The following is a 9,412-nucleotide window of genomic DNA, read 5'->3' as shown; positions in this document are numbered from 1 at the left end:
GCCAATGGCTTTGTGAAAATATCAACAAATTGTTCATGTGACTTACAGTGCTGCAACACAATTTCATCATTGTTAATCAACTCTCTAATAAAATAATATTTAGCATCAATATGCTTGGTCCTCTTGTGGAAGATAGAATTCTTTGAGCTGTTGTCGCTTCCTCTTGACGAAGATCCCTCAACATCCTTCTCATCCAAACTACCTAACACGCTGCTACCGTTGCTGCGACATATTCAACTTCTGCTATTGACAGTGACACTATTGACTGCTTCTTGGAGGCCCATGAAATGGCTCCGGAACCCAAATGAAAAACATGTCCTGACGTGTTCTTTCTGTCATCGACACTGCATGCCCAATCACTGTTAGTGTAACCAACCAGCTTGAAATCACTTTAGTTGCTATGTACAAAACGCCATACTATTTTGTCCCATTAACATACCTCAAAATCCTTTTCACTGCTTTCCAATGTGTTTCCTTGGGTGTCTCCATGAACCTTGACGCCAAACTTACTACATACATTATATCTAGCCTAGCAATGGTCAAATACATCAAGATGCCTATCATACTTTTTTATAATGTCGGATTGACATTGCTGCTGCAATGTTCGTTGCTCAAATTCAACCCTATGACAGTTGCAGTTGGTGCGGACTTGTTGTGCTGCATTTTAAACCTCTCCAAAATTTCTGCCACACACTTTGCTTAAGAGATAAAAATGTCAGTTTCTGTTTGCTTCACTTCTATGCCCAAAAAATATCTTAACAATCCCAAGTTAGTCATTTCAAATTCACTCTTCATGACTTGTTTGAAATCAGCGATGAGGAAATCATCACTGCCTGCAAAAATCAAATCATCTACATATAAGACGATAATGAGAATCTTACCTTTGCTCTCTTTGATGTAGAGAGTAGACTCACCGTCACATTTGTCGAAACCATTGTCCAACAAGTAAGCATCTATCTTGTTGTACCATGCGCGTGGTGCTTGCTTCAACTCATAAAGAGCTTTTCTCAACCAATATACTTTGTCTTCTTGGCCTTCAATCTCATAACCAGGCGGTTGTGTGACATACACTTCCTCTTTCAGCATTTCATTTAAGAACGTTGACTTTACGTCCATTTGATACACTCTCCATTTGTGTTGTGTGGCAATCGCCACAATTGTGTGCACTGTCTCCATCCGCGTGACTGGCGCGAACGTCTCTGCGTAATCTCTTCCATGCTGCTGCTTGTATCCTTTGACAACTAGCCTTGCTTTGTGCCTTTCAATCTTTCCCTCAATGTTGCTTTTGGTCTTATAGATCCACTTCACTCCAATAACATGTTTTACTTTCAGAAGGCTCACTAACTCCCATGTGTCATTCCTTTCTATTGCTTCTATTTCTTCCTCCATTTCCACAAACCATTTTTCTTCTTTGACTGCATCTTCAAAGTGGATTGGGTCATCTACATGACAAAATAATGCAAATAAGGAATTCAGACCAATGCTACTATCAACTTCATCTTGCTCATAAATTTCATTTAAATTTCTGAATTTTGGTCTTCTTGTGTTTGCTGAAGATGGGCTTAACATGTCACTTGGTGTTGTGCTTTGTGGTGTGCTTAGAGAAGCACTTGCTTGGCTACACGAAACTGTCCTATTATTTGTTGATGGCATTGCTTACTGCCTGCTTTGCTGCTCTTGAATAGGAGTTGAGGGAGTCACTGTTGAGGAATTACTTACTGCTGTTAATTCCTCTTTTTCCTCATGCGATATACATGCTTTGACATTGACTATCTTCTCTAAACTTCCATCCCATGCTTTCTCTTCTATGAATTGCACATCTTTGTTGATTATGACCTTCTTGGTTGATGGATTGTAGAGCTGGTGTGTCTTGGATTCATCACTCTATCCAAAAAATATACATTTCTCCCCCTTGTTGTCCAACTTCTTCCTTAATTCATCTGGGACATGTGCATATGCCACACATACAAAAACTCTCATGTGAGTGACATTTTGCTTTCTTCCACTCCATGCCTCTTCAAGTACAATGTTTTGGACGCTTTTGGTTTGACATCTATTCAAGATATATGCTGCACAAGCAACAACTTCAACCCAATAGTCATTTGGAAAATGTTTTGCCTTCAACATACTCCTTATCATCTCCATAATGGTCCAATTCTTCCTTTCTGCCACACCATTTTGCTGAGGTGTATACCTTGTTGTAAATTGCTTGTGAATCCCATGCCCCCTGCAAAATTGAAAGAAATCATTTGAGATATATTCACCACCTTTGTCAGTCCTGAGGACTTTGATATAGTATCCACTTTGATTTTCAACAAGAGCCTTGTATTGGTGAAAGCGCTCAAACACTTCACTTTTCTATTTTAGGAGAAAGACCCATGTCTTCCTTGTGTAGTCATCTATTAAGGTCAATACATAGTGACTGCCACCAATTGATGGTGTCTGCATTGGTCTACATAAATCTAAATGGACAATCTCCAAAGGTGCCTTTTCCCTTACTGACTTTCCTGCTGGAAATGGCTCTCTATGTTGTTTGCCCAAGATACATCCTTCACATATGTTGTTTGGTTTTTCTATGAGTGGTAAACCCTTCACCATGCTTTCCTATGCAACAAATTCAAACCTCCAAAGTTGTGATGTCTAAATCTCAAATGCCATAACTAGTTTTCATCTTTTATCTCTGCTTGAAATTTTATTTGTGTGACAACTGCCTCTTTTCTTCCCTCTTCTTGTGAGTTCATTGAGAGTTGTGCTTGTGCACCTTCTTTATGCAAATCTAATATTGTTTTTAGGGGAAACATTCTATTGTTTGTCATCTAAACCTTTGCAATCCGCTGTCTGCTTGGAGGCCTATCCAAAATTGTGCAAACATCACTTTTTAAGAAATTGTAGCCTTTCTGCATGAGCTGTCCAACGCTCATGAGATTATGTTTCAGACCGGGGACAAAGTAAACATCTAAGATGTATTTCTTCTCCCTCTTCTTTGTTAGGATATTAACTCTTCCTTTTCCCATGACAGAGACTTTGCTATCTGTCCCTAATGTCACTTCAGATTTCACACTCTCATCTAGATTAGAAAACATTTCTATGTTTCTTGACATGTGGTTGTTACACCCTAAGTCTAGATACCATGTATCACTCTGTTTTTCTTGTGCTACATTACAAGCTAAAAACATGCTATCATGGTTCTGATTTTCTCTCGTGAAATTTACACTTGGTTTGTTACTAATGTTATATTGCTTCTTTTTACATTCATTTTCATAATGATCATACTTCTTACGATAATGACATTGAACTTGAGATTTATCATACCTCTGACCCTGCATTTGATTTTGGCTTGGGCCTTGACTTGGATTTTGATTGTTGCCTCTGCCATTTGAGCTTGAAGGATTGCTTCTTCCACCTCTATGTGGGCTTCTTTCTCTTCCTCTAGCATATGATCTTCCTCTGCCTCGACCTTGACCAAATGATACTTGTGTCTTGAAGGCATGCTCCAATGAGGAGCTTGCTGCTCTATTCAGTCATGTTCATGAGAAACCAGTGATGCATTAAGCTCATCCACTGAGAACTGTCAGAGATCCTTTTGTCTCTTCTATGGCCACAACAATGGCCTCAAACCTTGCTGACAAACTTCTCAAAACTTTCTCTATTATTCTTCTTTCCTTAAGTGTCTCACCATGAGACTTGATTTGAGTAACCAGCCCACTTACATGTGTAAAAAAAAAGTCTATATTCTCAGACTCTTTCATACAAAGTGTTTCAAAATCTCTCCTCAACATTCGTAGTTTTGTTGTTTTGACTTTTGCCATGCCTTCGTAGGTTGTCTGGAGGGTGTCCCATGCTTGCTTGGACTTCGTTGCTGCTGCAACCCTTGGGAAAATACTTTCATGAATTGCTTGAAAAATATAAAACAGGGATTTTGAATCCTTCTTCATGTTGTCCCTTAACAAATCTCTTTCTTGTTGAGATATGGCATTGTACGCTGCTGCATTTGCTAGTTCTTGAAAACCATTCTTCACCAAATCCCAAATGTCTTGAAAAGAAAAAAGGTCTTCATTGTAATTGCCCAATAATCATAAGTTTTACCATTAAACTGAGGTATTTGATAATTAAGTATTTGTAGAAATTTAAATTATATTTAGGCTATTTAGACTTTTTTTTATGATGCTTAATCTATTTTATTTTACAAAAATTATTCAAACATTACCGCAATCAAATTTAAACAAAAATCAAATTTTAACGAACCACAGATAACTTTTTGGAAAAAAACACGAAATTCTAACCAGCAATAATCATCGAGGCTAAATTGTAACCTCGACGTCGCAATTAAGAAAAGCTTTGTGTCATGACTCGTGCAAAAGAATGGACGAAGATTTCAGTCAATTCTACGGGCCCATATCTGATATTTGGAAAAAGACCCGTCCCTGTTGAATGTGTGATCTGAGACGGCGTCAAAAATCATGAGCGTGGCGGTGGGGAGTTGAGATGATGATAATGATGATGGTGATAGTTGTGGTTGTGGTCATTTTAGGGATGGAATTTGATAAGAAAATTGTTGGTTATTTTGTGATTTGTTTGTTAAATATAAATATAAATTTTGTAAAATCGCTAAAGATATTTTTTGTTCTGGACAAATATAGTTTAAAATTTTGCAAAATTGCTAAAGATTTTTTGTTGAAACTGTAAAGACTGGTTGGGAGGTGGTGTTGAAACAAGATAGTCTAAACAACCTACAAATTAATCTGGAAAATAACCTAAATTTCTGCGAGTGTTGATAAAATCTGGAAGAAATTTTTGAAAATCTAAGTTACAGCTGTGAAATTTCAGGATTTTGGGTGCCCCAGGAATTCTTGATGGTGCTGAATTTATTTCAACTATTAAAAAAGTATTTAAACACTCTGGCCTTCTGATTTTTTTGAATTTTTTTAACTTAATTCTAACAGGAAATTTGTTATCCAGACAAATTTGTAATATTGTTATGTTAAAACAATTATCAAAATTAACAACTGGATTTGTTTTGAAATTCTAACCCCAGGATAGAACCGAAATGGAATTTGATCGAACAAATTCCCTGTCACCTGGTCATTTGCCTGATTTTCCTGTCAAATCTCACAATTTCATATGAACAAATTGATTAACCCCACATAAATCAATTTACACTTCATAACGACTCTTAACAAATAATTAATTTATGGATCAAAAAAATTCAAAAATACGTTAATACAGTTCGGTTTGCATCATAATACGTTAATTGTAATACCGTACGGAATTTTCGGTTTACCAAATTAATTCAATTTGATAGTGGTTCTCTGGTTCTATTATTTATCCTAAGAAAGAAGGCTCAGCGGAGTGGCCCTCTAAAACAGTTTATGAATCCCTTTAATCCATAGTTATCAAGTTCGAATTCGAATTCGATACGATACGATAAAAATTCGACTGGAAAATTTTCAATTCGGAAAAAATTTGAGAATAAATATCTTAAACATTTAAATATATATATATATATATATATATATATATTCTTTTTCTTGTAACAATAATATCTTATTCATTTTTTCTTATTCATTTTGAAATTTAAATAATTTTAATCAATATAAACAATTTTAAAACTACAATTTACTTATCAAAATTATAATCACATTTGTCTTATCTCCAAAATCTCTTTTCTTTTCAAAATTCAACATTTCCCTTTTACTTTCAAATCTTATCCAAAAATGTTTTATAATTAATATTTATATAAAAATTAAATATTCTAAACTCAAAACTATCCTTTTGTAAATTTCAAATTTTTTCTAAAATCTTTTATAATTAATACATATTTAAAAATTAAAGTTCAAAAATATTTTTATAAAATTTCTCTTAATATAAATATATTATATTTAAAAAATCAATTAATTATTATAAAATATACTTTTCAAGATTTTACTTTTTTTGTTATCTCAGTTTTTTAAACCCTTTAAATTGAAAATGGAAATTTTCTCTGCTCAAAATTTATTTTCATTTCCTACCTACTCAAAATTTGTTTCCATTTCCTACCTACAATCCCGGAACCTTACCATTTCCGACCTGCCATCAGGCAACTATCTATTTTGTGCTTAAAGATTACTGTCCTTACTATTCTGAAGAACGCAAATTAACAAATCCCTGCAATAAACCGAATCGAATCGATTTTTCATCGAATTATTCGATGTTCGAATCGAATTGTCGAATTTCCGTATTTATTTCTCCGATACGGGCGTATTTGGTAGCTATGCTTTAATCAATGAACAATCAGCCATGTGTCGAACAATAATGGCAAGTCACAAGGTGTTGGTGGGTCATGAATGGGCACTATGTGTTCACAGCACTTCATTATAATGGAGTTAGAATTCCAGCAATGATCATACATGGTCGGAAATACCACCTATTATACATTGGCGAGCATAATTAATCACCAAAGCGCTAAACCCACCTGTGAGATGAACACTTTGACATGGTAGTGCACCATAATGGCAAGTCACCAGGTGTTGGTGGGTCATGAGTGGGCACTATGTGGTCATAGCACTTCATCATATTGGAGTTGGAATTCGATTTCCATGATAACCATAATACGAATCCGTTGTGAGGGAACTTAGTTTCTTTATGTTCTCACATTTCTGTTTTTTTTGTTATCAGAGGAATTGGCTAACGGAGTAGCCTCGCAACTAGGGTTTTGTTAGAGGAATTGGCCATCGGAGCGGCTTTGCAACTAGGATTATACAGGGTTGCTATCACTATAATTTTTAGGGTTATACAGGGTTGCTACTACTATAATTTTTAGGAAATTGCGTCTATTTCTTTTCACAATTTCGGGTTAGTCCGGGAGAATTGAATTCGTGACTTTTAGTACGGAGCCCACTTTTCTAAGGAACTTCACTGCATTGTAATTACTAACTCACCTACCCATAGGGCTATAATGTTCTCAAATTTCAATTAGAAATGAAATATTAATTTAATTTAGATCCAACTCAATATACAACTTTTGATTCATGAAAAATCAACCCAATATAAAGCCTTTGATTCATGAAAAATCATAATAATTTGATGTAAGAATCCAGAATTACTAAATTCTTATATATTTTTTATTTTTTATCTCTATCACTAATAATTTTTAAGATATTATGGCTTTTTTTTTTTGCTACAACCTCTAGTTTCTGGAATCTATTTACTATCAATATGAGGATTTAATCAAGCAAATGCACACGACGTTGGAATATAATTAAGTAGCCAAATTATTTATATATATATATATATATATATATATATAATATTTTATTTTTTATGTTTTTTTTCTTCATTGGTTACACTTAGCCACTTAGCCACATATATTGAAGTCTTAATGAATATAAGTTGCTGAGTGTTAAAAAAAAAACAAAACATTATTCGAAGATGTTGTTGTGCCAGTAATGAGGTAAGCCAATCATTTTTAGGTTTAGCGTTTGGTTTTTTTATAAGAAAATAATGAATGAATTGTGTATTTTTTAGCAAGTTAAATAAAAAAAAATTTCTATTCCATAGAAAAAATTAATACATAAGATTTTTTTTTGTTTTCTTATTAACTCAATCATAATATTAATATAAGATAAAACAAGTGTAATATACAGGATTGCTATTTTAGTACTTTTCTCTTATGCAAAAAAGTAAGAAGTTATTATAATTAAGTCCTGCTTCTTATGCAAAAAAGTAAAAAATTATTATAACTAAGTTAAAAGGAACACTACCACATTTCAAAAAAAAATTAGACTATAAATAGGAAAAATTAATATTATTATTTTTTTAACTTATTGGTCTCATAAAGATATTGGATGAAATTTAGACTATAAATAGGAAAAAATAATATTGTTATTTTTTTAAACTTCTTGGTCTCACAAAGCTATTGGATGTCTAGAAGAAACATTAAAATTGTTTGTATTTTATTGATTACTTGTAGTTTAAGGGTTGTCCTAGTTGCCAATTCCACTAGCTCACACATACAATAATGTTTAATAAGATTAAATTTGGTTGATGAAATTTTAAAAAAAATAAAATAATTGTTTGATTTGCTTTAAAATTTTATTTATATATTTGATTTTTTTAATAAATCTAATTATAAATCATTCTAATTTTTTATGAACTTAAAAATTTAGAAGTTGGTATTGTAATAAATATTCTTAAATTATGATTTAATATAAGTGAATATGGGAGATCTATAATAATAAATAAATAGACAAAGTTTAGTTGAATTATTGGATGTTTTGGTCCCTTTAGAGGTACATTTCTTGATTAATTTTCTCTTATATCTAGCAGGGAATTGTAATCAAAATAACATAAAAGATATTTTCTTATTCCATTGGAAATATCAACAAGTGAATTTGATCAACCAACTTAATATGTGATTGAATACTTAATAATGCAATTGATCGTTATTATATTAAAAATTCTTTTTGAAAAATATCATAAAAGAGATCACATTCATTTGTTTTGATGATAATTATATTTTAAAATATTATTTTTTTTAAATAGATTTTGATATAGAGTAATAATTAATTATGAAAAGTTTAACTTTTAGTATTATTTTAAAATTTATTTTTTATGAAACTATTTTTTGATATTAATATAAAAAATAATTTTCGTGATAGGGTTGGTCACTCGGCAGAGCACATGGCAGCAGGGCAGAGTACAGTGTTCGCTTGGCCTCCACACACCCCTTCAATGCATTATAATGAGTAAGGATGGCATTAAGTGCATGCACGCGGGTGACTCTCTCACTTGTGATGACTATATATTCCATGCTAGGTATAGGAATTTGGTTAGTGTGGTGTTTTGGGCGATGAAGTGGGAGGTTGCAAAGGGAATTGGGTTTATGCTCTGGATTGCCTTTCCAAGATCATGACAGCAGGCAAGCAAGGGCAACGGGGAATGGGATAATTCAGAACGATGGGAAGTCTTAGTCGTGGATTTCCCGTGGGATCCAAAAATGTTTGAGGTGGCCAAGGCTTCGAGCCCTACCCTTGGGTACTTTGGTTTATCCATCGAGCAGCTTGTGTTGTCAATAGAGGAGGGGTCTTGCCTCAGCTCTCAATATAATTATGTATTTGTTAGTCTTCTTCATCCCAGTTACTACCGGCCTCGCACATGGTTTTGTTATGGGATGAAGATTCATTAGGGATTTCTCTGGGTTGGCTCTTTCCATGTTAGAGCGATCTACATAGTGTTGGTTCTCACCAGCACTTGTCGTGGGCCGGTGGCTAGCGCGTTCCTAGTTTAGAGGGTAGCATTCTACGTGGGAACGAGTTGGGGTGGTGTCAGTGAACGACGAAAGAATAAAGGATTCAATGTGGGAGGCCTTTGCTTAGGTCAATCTCTACCCAAATCCTAGCAAAAGTAAAAATACCTTTGAGCTTCTATTTGGATC

The sequence above is a fragment of the Pinus tabuliformis genome, chromosome J, assembly GCF_031772625.1.
Source record: "Pinus tabuliformis cultivar Carrire ecotype Pingquan chromosome J, CPIR1, whole genome shotgun sequence".
NCBI lineage: Eukaryota > Viridiplantae > Streptophyta > Pinopsida > Pinales > Pinaceae > Pinus > Pinus tabuliformis.
Note: the sequence above shows the minus strand (reverse complement) of the source record.